The sequence below is a fragment of the Microtus ochrogaster genome, chromosome 4 (genome assembly GCF_000317375.1).
Source record: "Microtus ochrogaster isolate Prairie Vole_2 chromosome 4, MicOch1.0, whole genome shotgun sequence".
NCBI classification, from domain to species: Eukaryota; Metazoa; Chordata; class Mammalia; order Rodentia; family Cricetidae; genus Microtus; species Microtus ochrogaster.
Genome location: NC_022011.1, coordinates 17,639,325 through 17,654,364, shown reverse-complemented (window position 1 = coordinate 17,654,364; position 15,040 = coordinate 17,639,325). Strand labels below are relative to the sequence as shown.

The window sequence follows — 15,040 nt, the reverse complement described above, 5'->3', positions numbered from 1 at the left end:
GAACTCAGGACCACAGGAGCTATTGGGCTATGAATGTAAGCTGTGGTGGACATCTCCACAGGCAGAGTGGATGTCGGACTTGACGGCTTTTCTCAGTGTCGATACACAGTAGGTATTCTATACTTATGACCCTGAATTCAAATGTAATTGAAAGAATAAAGAATCTACCAGAAAGCTGTAGAACAGCACTAAGAGTCTAAATCATCCAATTCTGCACACAATGAATTTACCAATATAGTTTGTAATTCATTTCTTTCACAGGCCTTCAAACTCCTGAAGGTAGAGATATTTCTCTTATTCTCTCCCACATTCCCGCAGTCAGCCCCTGAGTCCTGGTATTGTGTCCTGAAGCTTCTTGAAGCCAACAGGTATTTCTTTGGTGTTGGTCTTGGACCAGTTACAATTCTAGGTGCTGGGATACAAGTAACACAATCTGTGCTGATGGAGCCCACAGGGGAAAAGATGCTAACAAGGTCTGCGGAGGAAATAAGCAGGGTGACGTGATAGGATGTGACAGGGGACAGGAGCACCCTTGAGGGGGGGCAGTTCTGCAAAGAACCATCTCTTTACATCTTATCACCGTCCTTCCTGCCCTCTCTGTTGCGGCCTCGCTGACTCTCCTTTTCTGGACTAACACACACTCAAGTCTGCCCTTAATGTCCTGTTTCTGTCACGTCTTGCTTCCCCCTTGACCTCGCTACCATTTTTATCTTCCCATGCTCCAGCTCCTGTGCTGTCTCCTCAAGAAAGCCATCCCTGATCACCCTGTCCAGCGACCACCGTGATCACCATTCTCCGTAATTTGACCACAGTACTATCTGTGACCTTGTGTTTACCAGAAACTCCTAGTGAAGTAAACTGGTGAAGCCTCCTTGGCAGTTACAATCTTTCAGTGCCTGGAATATTCCCTTGATAACTAATATTTGACCAATAATCATTGATCATTAGATATGATTTTTTTAATTGAACAAGTGATGGAAGATCACTAGTTAAAATAGTTGGGAGGTGTCTTAAGGGTCAAGTTAAATAAATGTAAATAAACTCTGGGTAGAACATCACTTTGTTTTCTGTCTCAGAAAGGGAAAACGGGCTGATCCATCTGGAAATGACTCTTTCGGGATGATATGGGCTTTTGACTCCTTCAGCACATAACTGGAGGACATTCCTGGACCTCTAGAGGAGGTCAAAGGACCACAGGATAAAATACTCTGGAAATGGGGATCTAATGTATCATGAAGAGGCAGGAGTTCAAGGATATCATGTGAGAACTGGCTTTGAAAACCCGAGAAAGGTCTGACTAAGAATAGCGTTGAGATGGGCGTGAAGTCTGTGTCCCAAGAAACGGTAAATAAAATGTATTGCTTCGTTACCTGGCGGTTGCTAGGGGCGCCCGCCTTTTCCAATCATTGCTTCTCTTGCTAGTGTGTGCGCCACTCAGTCGTTGCTGTGGCAACAGATCGCAACAAGATGGACGCGGCGGCGGCGCCTGAAAAAGCGGACTGCAGGAGGTGCCAAGACTGTGAGTTTAGACCCAGTCTCGGCGGGAAGTGGGGTGTGGGATTGACGAGGGATTCCGGGTGCGCAGAGGCCACTGGACCTCTCAATAGTCTTGGGGTGAAAGAGTAGAATTATGGGGACTGTTGAGTTTTCCCCCTGCCTGTCCTTGGTCCTAGTGTTCACCTTGTTAAAGTTACGGGATCTTTGCTTTCCCTTCTTGGGATTCCCGCCTGGAAGCTCCTGAAAGGGGGTAACCTCGCTTCCGACTTCAGCCTTGGGTAAATCCCTTCCAGGCTTTCCTCCATAGGAAAATGGATGGCAGGTCCTTGGCACTCCTTCAGTTTTGCCCACCTTCTCAAAATGACCCCGAAGATCAAATGCGTGGTCAATTAAAAGAGAGAGAGGGCGCGTGGGGAGGGGAGGAGGAAGAAGAAGAAAAAGCGAGAGGGAGGAAAAATACACAAGCTTGTTTTACTTGTGCGGTCCTGTGACGGGGCTGCGGCGGGTGACCACCTTTTCATGTTCGCGCTTCTGGCTCAGAAAGTGCCCCAAGTTTGCTGCTAGGGACTGGCCCTGTTTATGCCTGCGCGACCTCAGAGCTCTGGGCTCTGTGTATGCTTGAGTTTCTCCATCCTCGCCCCTGTTGGTTGTTTCTTTTTCATTTCGGAGCACGAAGCACCACTTCATGGCTACGACTAACTTGCTTTTCAGGAAGATTGTTAAAAACAAGATCTCCATTCTAAACGAGCGTACACAAGTGTATTCAAGGGTTACTGTGTTAGAACCAGACTTTAACTAAGGTCAAAGTTGAAAACAGTTTAAAAAAACAAAACAAAAAAGGGCCAAACTCATGCAGGATAACTCAAGAGCAACCCAAGCCAAAGAGACACCAAAAAAAGTTTAAATGTGGAACTCCTGAAGAAAATGCTATAAAATTTATTAATAGTTTTTTCATTTGCGGTAAAAAAACCAGTGGAGGGTATGTGGGCCCACCCCCTGCTTTCTTGTTCTTTTGCATTTTAGGGTTCTCTAGTTCACAGCAGTTAATTCCAGGAGAGCATTGAGGGCTTGAGCATTGTCCTCATGGGGCTCACCCTTTGCTTGGGGTGGGATTGGGTTCGGGGAGTAGGGGTTGGTGTCGGCTTTTTCTGTCATTCTTTCAGACCCCTGTGACTTCCACAGTCTGCATGGCTGTTCCTGCACTGTGCTCACCAGCACAGTCAGGTCTGTTCATCTTTGCTTTATGGCACAGGCCCACCTGTTAATAGACCTGCAAAGAAAATCCCAACCATGTTAAAAGTTACCTTTTTTGTTTTCTGATACATCTAAGTATGAGCCACGTGGTCTTCACCATCCCTATCTGTGTAGCTTGCCCTGAATACTGATCAATACTTGACATGATTATTCTTTATTTAAGACTTCTGTCTATCTTTCTGATGGGAGGAGAGTAGTGATCACCTTATTTTTATCTCCCTGACTACAAGTCAGATCAAGCAGTTTGTGACCGTTCATTAATGACAGCTGCCCTAACCTGGATTGCCTGTCTTTTAAAATGTGGATGTCCTTTTTGTATAGATGTCTAGATATCCTGTGTAGCTTTAACTGTCAGCTCCGCTAGACTTGCCTGAGATGGGAGTCTTGTTTGTGTGCTTGTGTGCATGGCTGTGGTGAATCATCTTGGTTATTAACTGATATAGAAGAGCCCAGCCCCCTGTGGGCTGAACCATTGCCTGCCAGATGGCCCTGGGATGTGTAAGAAAGCTAGCTAGGCATGAGCCTGCAAGAGAGCCAGCAAGCAGTGCTCCTTTATGGAGCCTGCTTCAGGTATCTGTCTGATGGACTGTCGCCTGTAAACCAAAAGAGAGCTTTCTTTCCTGCAGGTTGTCTTTGGTCATGGTAATTGTCAAAGTACCAGACAAGAAACTAGAGTACTGGGGGTACTGTACATACTCCAGATATTAATACATTGTATGCTTCGTTGAGATAAAATTAATATTTCCTCCCAGTATGTTGATCATAGTTAGATTCATCTGTGAACTTGACACAAACCTTTATCTGGGAAGAGGGAACCTCAACTGAAGAATTGTCTTGATCAAATTGGCCTATTGGGCATTTTCTTAATTACTGACCAATGTAGGCGGGACCAGCCCACTGTGGGCAGGTCTGAGCTGTAAAGAAAGCTAGTTGTACTGGGCAGTGGTGGCACACGCCTTTAATCCCAGCCCTCAGGAGGCAGAAGTAGGTGAATCTCTGAGTTTGAGACCAGCCTGGTCTACAGAGCTAGTTCCAGGACAGCCAGGGCTACACAGAGAAACCCTGTTTTGAAAAAGAAACAGATAAATAAATAAATAAATAAATAAATAAATAAATAAATATAAAGAAAGGAAGAAGGCCGGTGGAGCAAGCCAGCGAGCAGTAAGCTGCGCTCCTCCCCAGTGCCGTCTTCGGTTCCAGTCCTGCGTCCTTGATGATGAAGTGTAGCCTGGCGGCCGAATAAGCCCTTCACTTTGGTTCAGAATTTGTCTAGATTATATATTTTTATAGAGTTGCATGTATTTGTAAATTTACAGTGACTTTTGAAATCAGGTAACTTGAGTTATTTTTCAAAATTGACCTGGCTTTTCTGGCTTCTTTGTTTTTTTCATCAACTTCTGGATTCCACTCTTGATGTTTGTTAGAAGTCCCAATGGGACTTTGATTGGCCAACATGTCACCAACCAGCTGGCAGAATTCTTTTGTTCTAGCTAGATAGAGGCCATGACTAAGCATGGAGAAGCTCTTTAATGCTGGTCCCTGGAAGTTTCCACAACTTAATGGTGGATGCTGTCTCAAATAGGTCAGGAAGAACTAACGTCTTGGAGATATTGAGTGCTCTAACAAAGTGGATCTCCTTCTGTGTAGGACCTCGTTAGCTCACTCATAATGTTTTGTAGTTTAAACATACAGCTTTAATTCATATTTTATTATCTGTATATTTATGATATTGATTTTAACTTTCATTTACATTTTCACTTATTCTCTCTCTCTCTCTCTCTCTCTCTCTTTCTCTCTCTCTCTGTGTGTGTGTGTGTGTGTGTGTGTGTGTGTATCAGAAGTCAGTTCTCTTCCACCCCATGGGTCCTGGGGATCTAAATCCAGCCATCAGACTTGGTGGCCAGCTCCTTTACCCACTGAGCCATCTCCCTGGATCTTCATGGTAATTTGATAGTTTCCATTTTTCATTGCTGTTTGTCAACTTTGTGCTTGAAACTTTGTTAACTCATGATATTAGTTTTAGTAGATTTGGGGATATATTAAATTTTTAAAAAATATTTTCATAATGGTGTAGAATAGCAGGAGAATTTTGGTCCATTGCAGTGGTACTCAGATGCTCAGTTCGTGCAGCGTCTGGAGCCTCCAGTGCTGTTCAGGGTTGTCACTGTCATAAAGCAAGTGTCTCCAAATGCATAGCCATATTTCATGAACTTTTTTTTTTTGTTTTGTTTTTTGAGACAGGGTTTCTCTGTGGTTTTGGAGCCTGTCCTGGAACTAGCTCTTGTAGACCAGGCTGGTCTTGAACTCACAGAGATCCGCCTGCCTCTGCCTCCCGAGTGCTGGGATTAAAGGCGTGTGCCACAACCGCCCAGCTTTTCATGAACTTTAAAATCATCATGAGAATCCCCCCCCCTCAAAAACCAACAGGAACAACAAAACAGAGCAAAAAGCCCAGGCGGTTCACGCCTTTAATCTCAGCACTCAGGAGGTAGAGGCAGGAGGATCTCTGTGTGGTTCACTCTGGTCACTCTGGTCTACAGAGCGAGTTCCAGGACAGCTAGGGCTACACAGAGAAACTCTGTCTCATAAAACAAGAACAAAACCAAATCATCATGAGACATCTTTACACTCAACGTTGCTATAGACCCGGGTCCTCTGGAAGAGCAGCCAGTGCTCTAGGGCACTGAGCCATCTCTCCTGCCTAGACTGAACTGTCTTTTCTGCCCTAGACCTGCCTTCATACTTAGCATCTTCCACGCTTTCTGTCCTTCTTGTGCCTTAGTCCTCGCACCAGCAGCCACATTCAGTACAGCTTTAGGGCTCCTTCAGTGGACCGATGCTAACGTGTGGTCCTCTGGTTTGCAGTTCCTCTGGGGTCTAACCAGATGCACCCTCCTTGGAGCCGCTGGAGCTTATTGGAGCTCCTCCCGTTTTCGTTGCTTGCTCACTTTCTTTATCACACGTGTTTTTCACAGTTCTTTTGATGGTATCCCATCCTTGGGGTGATGGCTCACATTCATTTGGGGAACTCGGCCACTAATTTTCAGATACTACGCCTGTCTCATCTCCTTTCTTTGCCTTTCCAGAATGTTAGTGGCACTTTGCTAGGTCATTTCGCTGCCACCTACACATCTCTTAAGGATCATTCTTTTACTTTTATCATTAAAAGAGAATTTCATACACATGTATACTGAAATATGATCATATCTATGCCATTTCCCCACAGCTTCCCATATTCCTCTTAACATTCTGCTTTCCCAACTTCAATTTTTTTTCTTTTTGATAACCCTCTAGGTCCAGCTAGTGCTGCCCATAAATGCATGGGCATGGGATTCCCAGGGTTCCCACTGGAGCATAAGCATGGGGTCCTCCACTCAAGGACAGCATGGAATCCCCCACTGGGGCACAGCCTTGGGGTCCCCCACTGGGGCACAGCTGTGGGGTCCCCCACTCGAGCACAGCTGTGGGGTCTTCCACCGGAGCACAGGACTCTGTGCTTTAATAACTGAATTTCAGCCTGCAATTTAGACAGAATTTCCAACAATTTATGGAATGGCCCTAAATCTACTTTATGCTACATTTTTATGCACAGGGTCTTTCTTAGCATTGGCTACTATAAAATGAAACTATCAATCAACCCTGAACAACAGTGCAGAGGCTCTCTCCTGCATGCCAAACACCAGCCATGTTTTCTCTGTATGAAATTTCAAAAAGTCCATCTTAGAGCCATGTACATTTGCTTGCATCTTTAATAAGTGGTAAAACTATATGCATATCAAGGAGTTATTATAAAATGAATTTCTTTATGATGATCAGTGTATTGCGGGTTTATGTACCCACACACCTATGGTTGTGTGAAAATTTCCCAGGTGAAAAGGGTTTGCCAAGGAAAGATGTTTAAAGAGTCCCTGTTCTATATTACTGGTTCTGTAGCGCTCACTATCTTTAGGAATAGGCGTCCTCAGGCTGTCTGTGGGGCACAAACCTGAGAGCCCAGCACTTGGGAGATTCAGGCAGAAACCAAAGCTCCTGGGCAGCGTGGACTGCATCCAGAGAGTTGTTCAGCCAAATAAAGAAAATATCCTGATAATGTGTGTGTGTCCTCAGAGGCCAGAGCAGGGGCCACGGCCCCTGGAGTTGGAGTTACAGGTGGTTGTATAATCCACTTAATGCCGGTGCTTGGAACCGAACCCCAGTCCTCTGAAATCAACAGACATCTTCACTGCTGACTCAGCTCTCCAGCCCTTGGGGTGTTTTCTTAGTTTGTCTGATTTTTGTTTAATTATGGAAAGGAGTATAAGCCTGTCTGCTGAATACAACCAAATGTGCTCTTGTGATAATTAGGAGTTTGACTCGTACTTTGGTGCCTTCAGTTTTCATTAGGGTTTGTTTCCTTTTAATCTGCTGGATTCCCTTTCTGTGCGGAGTTTCTGCTGGTTCTTTCCAGGGTGTTTTCACTCTTAGCCATGTTTGTTCATGTCGACTGCCAGCTGCTTGCCTTTTCGGAACAGTGTGCATGGGGACTGCTTTGGTGGCTGAAACGCAGGCCTCTGGAGGGTTTGCCTTTGTCTGCACTTGGCTTTTGGAGAAGCAAACTGTCTGGACTCTCTGTAAAGTAGAAATCGAACCTGGAGACTTGGGAGCTCATAGGTGATATAGTTTGGAATGCTCATGAATTGGAGAGCTAGCTGGTGATGCCAGGGTCCCAGGCACAATTTATTTCTTCTTTCAACCTCTCTTCTCTTGTCCGTGCCACTGAGACTTCATCTGTGTTCCACTGTGGATGGTCAGATAGAGCAGGTTTACTCTGTTCTGATCTACCTCAAAGGCAGAGTCTCCTCTCTGCACACTTTGAATGGGATTCGTCCTTCAGTCACAAGCAGAATGCAGTGTCCCCTTGTCTTACAGATGACATCACAGCTGTCTGCTCAGCTCTCCTCAACCATAGGGCTTTCCTTACATGTTGGCCTGTTTAACTCCCTGTGGGCGTTTAGCTCTTTGATACTTTGGGGACGTTCAAAATGGTTTTGCTTTGTTTCTGCTTGAGACAAGGAGCCCTGACCATCCTAGAACTAACTGTGTACTGAGACTGGCCTCGAACTGTGGGTCTAACCTGCCTGTACCCCATGAATGTGGGGATTCTGGCTTCCCTCAATTAGCCAGGCCATCTTCGAAAAAAAACAATTTATTTTTTAAAGATTTATTTTGTGTGTGTGAGTGGGTGTGTTTCTGCATGCATGTCTGTGCGCCATGTGCCTGTCTAATGCTCAGAGATACCAGGGGAGGGTGTTGGATGCCTTGGAACTGGAGTTACAGATGGTTGGAAGCTGTCATGTGGTTGTTGGGAATTGAACCCAGGTCCTCAGGAAAAGCAGCCAGTGCTCTTAAACATGAGTCAACTCTCCAACCTCCACTGATTTACTTTTTAAGTTAAGTCTTAAAGGAATTACATGCCATTTTTATACATGTGCACATAATACTTAGCATTACTTTTGTATTTTAGCACAATAACGTAAATGCTTTGTGAAAAATACCATAGAAACACAAACATGAAAGACTTTTTTCTTCCTCTCCAGTTCTCAAGCCCAGTCCCTAGAAATAACCAAATTTATTAATTTATGTATTTATTATTTTTTGAGAGCATCTTTGTAAGTTACTTTTGTTTGTTTCTTTGTTTTGTTTTTTGAGACAGGGTCTCTCTTTGTAGCTCTGACTGGCCTGGAACTCACTGTGTAGACCAGGCTGACCCCAAATTCACAGAGATTCATGTACCTCTGCCTCCCAAGTACAGGGATTAAGGACATCTGCAACTATAGCTAGCATGGGAGCCAATCGCATGTTTAGGTGTATCGACCATTTTCATGGACGGCAAAGCTGGAAAAATGAAGGTTTTGCAAGCGCCAACTGAAGACCGTGCCCATTTTGACAGAGAGCTGCTTTCTGTTTGTGTAAGGTGGGCGTACTCTCATCTCTGCTACATCTCCTGTTGTGAACCCAAGGGCCTGTCTGCAAAGCTCTTCAAGCCATAGTGCCTGGAAGGTGTTCAGCGTCCTAACAGCTGATGTGAAGTGGTTTGTTTGAGGGAATTGCAACAGTATCTCTGGCTGCGTGAGACCGGTCCATTCAGTGTCTGTCACTGAACAGTGTGTGAGGGTCGTGGGCACACGGCACAGTTTTGAGGCTGTTTCTTCAAGCACTCAGAATGTGAAAACTCTCCTCAAGCTTGAAAGCAACCCACAGAGCTGGTTGGCTTTGGAAGGGATGGTTTAATTGGTCCACATTTGGGATTGCTTAGTGAGTCTTTACTCTGGGTATGTGGATTCTAGCTCCACAGGCGTCATTAAGGGAGTTAGTGTCCATAGCCTTCTTTGTTGGATTCCCACTGGGATTTGAACTGCAGAGGTTAAAGGTCACTGCTTCATCTGTCTTTGAATGTGGTGAATCATAACCCTCCCATTAACCATGTCACCACCATTAACAGTGAAGAAATGATAGCTAGCCCTGTCCTAGGAGCAAACTCTTCCTCTCAAATGACCCTGAGATTGCTTCCTCATTAATACCACAGAAGCACTTAGCATCTGGCTCTACACAAGCAAGGATGGGGCTTGGAATGAGGCAGAAATAATCGTGGGCTCGTGGCTGGGAGGATTTTGGGCTGCATAGAGGAGGATAAGTGAGGGATTGATCTAGTGCACGATGCCCCCGCTTTAATTTGAAAAACCACACAGGTTTTTCATTTCATGGAGGATTTAAGTGCCTTTAGGCTTCTGATTTTTTTTAAGGTCTATATTTATTCCTTGAGGTAGTGAAGGAGGAAAGTGAACTTTAAAGTGTTCTGCCCTTGATTAAAAAGCATGTGGGGAACTGTATGATGCTGTTAATGTAGTGGTCTTCATGTTAGATCAATTATCCAAAGTCCACTGTGCCGAGTGTAGGAAAACTCTGTGTGAAAAGGCAGAAGAGGTCTCTCTGGGGGAAGGGACTCAGAGAGGAGACGGAGAGACTTCGGGTAGGATGTAATCTATGAGAGGGGAATAAAGTAAAGCAGTCTCTCACAACTTCACTGGCAGTTCATAAGCCCCAATATTGTTCTTTGAAAATGGTTTTAATAAGCTATCTAAAGTGTCCTGGTGGAAGGCAGGGTGGTGATCGGATTGTGTCTGCGTCTGGTTTTTATTCACTTAGCCTGGCATCCTAACCCTGTTGTAATAGGAGTGGTGGGGCTGCGTCCCCAGCACCCCGGCCTCCCACATGACTAGCTTATGCCCGAAATAACAACACACAAACTGTATTCATTTAAACACTGCTTGCCCCATCTCTATCTAGCCTCTTCTCGGCTAACTCTCGCACCTGGACTAGCCCATTTCTTATAATCTGTGTAGCCCACGAGGTGGCTTACCAGGGAGATTCTAGCCTACGTCCATCCTGGGTTGGAGCTTCATCGCGTGCATCTGCCCGGGAGAGAGGAGCATGGCGTCTCTGAGCTCACTTCCTCTTCCTCCCAGCATTTTGTTCTGTTTACTCCACCCACCTATGTTTTAACCTATGAGGGCCAAGCAGTTTCTTTATTGCTTAACCAATGAAATCAACAGATTGATATATGACACTCCCACATCATAACCCAAAATCGGGCAACTTTACCTGATTCCATGTTCAGTGCCATTATTATTATTATTATTATCATCATTATCAATAAACAAATCACTCAAATTTACTGCAGTGGCACAGATGAATCTCTAATTAAATTTCAAGGTTAAGCTGTTTTTATTCATGCCTGAGAACGCTTCTAAAATGGCAACAGGACAGGCATGGGAGCCCATACCAGGACAGCAGAAGCTGGAGTTCATGAGTGCGACAGACAAGTCTCACAGCGCCCTGGAATGTGCCTGGGAGTTCGCTAGAGGTGATTTATCTCGCGGGAAGCCGCCAGGGTTTGGCGTGAAGTGGAAAAGACTCTGACCTGCTTCAATTCTCATACAATCCCCTTTACTCTCGAGGACTCCAGCTTTAATAAAAAGGAATAACCAGAGGATGTAATCGAAGAACACTAATTAATTATTTGAGCTCTTTCAGAATGAGGTTCTGTAATAAATCGTAGGCTGTCAATTGCTAAATCACGAAATATTGCAGAGAGAGAAGGGATGCCACGCTCTTCCACAATGCGGCTTGTTACGGTAAAGCCGTTGGTGGCAGGGAACTTGGTGTTGGTTAATCGCTTGTGTTTTTACATTGCTGTTTGTAATCACAATTAAACAGATGGTTCTGAAAAAGCTAGTGTGGCCTTGATAATTAAAACCAGTGCAAACCACTCCTTCCTCCTCCTAACATACAATTATACCGAATAGAATCCCATCGCCCGGGGCTTCTTGAGGAGAGCCATCACAGGCGCAAGATTACTGTTCTGCCCTGAGCCCTGACATCTTGACCCCTCACAAAGGCTAGAGCTTTGCAGCTGGCAGAGGGCTTCCAAATAGACATGACTTACCCCTCCCTGCTTTCTCCGCAAATCTTATTCCTGCCATGCGTGGATTAATAGATTTTTAAACGGGATCTTTGGAAGAATGTCTTACAGCCGTCGCGTGCAAGTGTCTGAACTCTGGAGCTTGGCTGGCACACAAAAGTTCTCAGGGGTGTGGGAAAATCCATCCTGTTTCTCTTACCAAGAAACTAATACGGATGTGGTTTTGCTTAAAAGAAGAAAAAAGAAATTTTCATTTCATGGTGCGTTACTTTTTTTCATTTCTATAACAAATGCCTGGCAGAAATTATCTTAAAATGAAGAAAGTTGGGTTTTGTTTTGTTTTGACCCATGGTTTTCGAGATTTTGGTCCATGACAGATTGACTCTGTTGACTGAGTCTGCAGTGGTAAGACTACAGCTCAGGAGCGTGGGATGAAATTCTCACTTTATTTATTGAATCCTACACAATAAGAGAGGGGATTTTTCAGAAAAGATTCCTCACCATCCAGAAGTATTTCAGCAGTTGAGATGCTGCCCTGTGGCCGTTGGCTCCTCCCTTGAACTCGACCTTAGCAGTGCGAACCCCAAAGCCGTGCGGTTGGAGCCTGCCAAGGTCTATTCACAGCTGAGATTTGGGAAATGTGTTCTGTTAGCCTGGGCATAAATACACCCGAGTATGCCATCGATGCTTTTAGGTGCGGGCTTTTGTGCCCACGAGGAAGCCGTCATTTGCTGGTGCAATTAACCATCTGCACTTTATTATGTGGGTGCAGCTGGCTGATTATGCTCAGCACCATGGGGCAGGTTCAGCTTCTCATCTGCATAGGAACTGTATTTGCGGCAAAGGATGCTGACCTTTAACAAGGAATCTTTAAATTTGTCCAGGTTCTCCAGAGGTCACCAGCCACAGAGTTTCGTTTTGTTTTGATCTGAGGTGAAATTCAAATGTGGGTGGCGGGATTTCCATTCGGGTAGGGAAATGAATCCAGAACAGTAGGATAGGCCAGTAGTTATTAGTCAGGAACAAAGGAGATCAGTTTACATTGTTATGGAGTCTCCCTTCGGAGAGTGGCACATAGGTGGGTGTACATGAAGTTGTGAGCTTGTTTGATGACAACTTGGGGGCATCATAGACTTAAAATGGGGTCAGTTTGTGTGTCCCAACCAGTTCCACATCATTTCTAAGAACTTGTATGTTATTCTTGTGATATAGTAGATGAATTGAAGGGTCAAATGCAGAATACTGGAGAGGAGATCAAATGAACAACAGTCAGCGCTAATCCCTTCATGGCTATCAAGTATCATTTCACTGGAGAGTTAGTTATCCATTGCATCATTTAACCTCCCCCCCCCCCATGGGGCAGCTTTGAGCTTGTGCGGTTCTGTCCCCGTGTGCTCTTGGGGAACACACCTTACCTGCTCACAGGATCGGAACTCCAGTCCTCCCCAGCCAGCATACCTCTTTGAAGTAGTTCCACCAGAGACCTATCACAGACCTCACGAATCACCATCTGGGCTAGGAATGGGGACTCTTGAAGGAAGGCCACCTTAGGACAAGTTAAGTTACATAATTTTAAGGATGTGTTCTAAGTTTTGAGAAAGGCTTAATTGTTAGAATGAATTCTCTTTGGAATTTCAGTTGTGAAATTCAACATCCATGTAAGCATATGAAGCATACACACACGTCCAGACATATGTATGTAGATATACACGTACATGTGTAACTTGAGAGTGATCATGAAGGGCCTAGAGGTGCAGCCTTCACCTGGGCCAAGATTAAATTAATGCTATCCCACAAATACGTTTTTAAAAATTAATTTAGATATTTTATGTGCACCCTGTGCATGCAGTGCCCTGGAGGCATTGTTTTCCTGGAGCTGCGGTTGCAGGTGGTTGTAAGCTGCCTGTTGTGGGTTGTAAGAACCAATCCCAGGGCCTCTGGAAGAGCAGCAAGTGCTCTTGACCACTGCATTAGCTACCTTTTTATTGCTGTGATAAAACACCATGATTGAAGCAGCTTACCAAAGAAAATATTTACAAAAGCCGGGCGGTGGTGGCGCACACCTTTAATCCCAGCACTTGGGAGGCAGAGGCAAGCAGATCTCTGTGAGTCTGAGGCCAGCCTGGGTCTGGGTCTACAAGAACTAGTTCCGGGATAGCTAGGACTGTTACATAGAGAAACAAAACAACAAAAAAGAAGAAAAAAAAATATACTTGGGTTTACAGTTTCAGTTTCAGACGATTAGAGCCCATGATGACAGAGTGAAGACATGATGGCAGGCAGCTGGAAGGTCACTTCTCAGCAGGACAAGGCAGAGAGAGCTAGCTGGTGGGAATAACACAGTCTTGAAAACCTCCAAACGTGCCCCAATGACACACCTCCTCCATCATGGCCACACCTTCTCATCCTTCCCAAACAGTTCCACTGACTAGGGACCAATTATCAGATGAATGAGCCTGTGGAGGCCATGCTCATCCACACCACCACAGCACCACGGCCACCACAGCCCCCACAGCCACCACAATCACCACTGTCACCACAGTCACAGCTGCCTCTCCGATCAGGTATTCAGGAAATGTTTTCTTCTCCTTCCCTCACCTCAGAGATCATTGCTCTCCTGACTCAGGAGACTGTTATTGTTGATTGCTTTTATAGTTTACTTTTTTGTATGCATTCCTGAAAACAGGATTCCATTTTCCCTCCATTTGGGCATCATGTAAACCGAATCGCCGTGTGTGTGTGTGTGTGTGTGTGTGTGTGTGTGTGTGTGTGTGTGTGTGTATTTGTGGTTGATTCCTTTTTCTTAACTTGGTGTAAAATCCCTGCATGTGTTGACGAGCTGCATCACCTCTGTGGATGAAGGTGTCACAGGAGCCCAGCACTGCGCTCCATGTATTACCATGAAGGTGCAGGGGGTTCCCAATACGTCACTAATCAGAAAGAGCTGCCGTGGGCAGATTTCTTCATCGTCTGCAGCATGCACACGCCAGCCTTACTCAAGACTGTGGACCAGGGCAAAATTTCTGGGTCATAGGTCAGATATAGGTATCCTTAATTTTACTAGGTAATAAAATACTAGTTTTTGGACATGGTTCCATTCAGGTACAGCCCCATAGTATTTAGTACTTTTCAGCACAGGGGTCAGTGCTCACAATTATCATACTCAAATTTTGCCCATTTTGTGGATACATGCTGCCTTGTGGTTTTGGTTGCAGTTTTCTGATTGCTTTTAAATCATCAGACTCAAATTTTGCTGACCTGGAAGATATATAGTGGCATATTTTCATTTTAGTTGTGTTTTTCTGGTGATTGAAGTTGACCATGTTTTATGTATTTATTGGCCATTCAGATTGGCCTTTTCTTTCTTTTTTTTTTCTATCGGACATACCTTAAATGCTGTTTTATAGGAACTCTGTAAGTATTCTAGACCTGAGGTTGTGTGTTGCAAACACCTGTTTGAGGGAGTGTGACTTCCCATGTTTTATGTAAACTCTTTTGATGTGATATAAACAGCAATTCCAAATCAAAAGCCATAAAGCTACTTAAACTTTCTTTTGTGGCAATGCTGCTTGTGTCCAAGGGACCCTCTCCTTAATGGAGCCCTCCTGCCCACCTTCCAGCTCACCTTCCAAAGAGCTCCTGTGTGGCCTTTCCCCTTTAGAGTTTTGTTCTACCCAAAGTTACATGTATGGTGTAAAGTAGGAATTGAAAACCCTGTCTTCAAAAACAAGATGGACAGTAACTGAGGAAAGACCACAGGCATTGGCTGCTGCCTTCTCTCTCTCTCTCTCTCTCTCTCTCTCTCTCTCTCTCTCTCTCTCACACACA

General features: G+C 44.8%; 1 protein-coding gene across 2 annotated transcripts in view; it reads left to right on the top strand.

Annotated features, from left to right (window-relative positions):
- Positions 1 to 1,474: 1,474 nt before the first annotated feature.
- The window catches only part of Hydin (HYDIN, axonemal central pair apparatus protein), a 332,133-nt gene continuing 318,567 nt past the window's right edge, over positions 1,475 to 15,040 (top strand). For both annotated transcript variants that reach the window (XM_005345678.3, XM_026777026.1), the window contains exon 1: positions 1,475 to 1,519. The gene's annotated coding sequence lies outside the window, so the exon portion shown is untranslated. The remainder of the gene's footprint in view (positions 1,520 to 15,040) is intronic.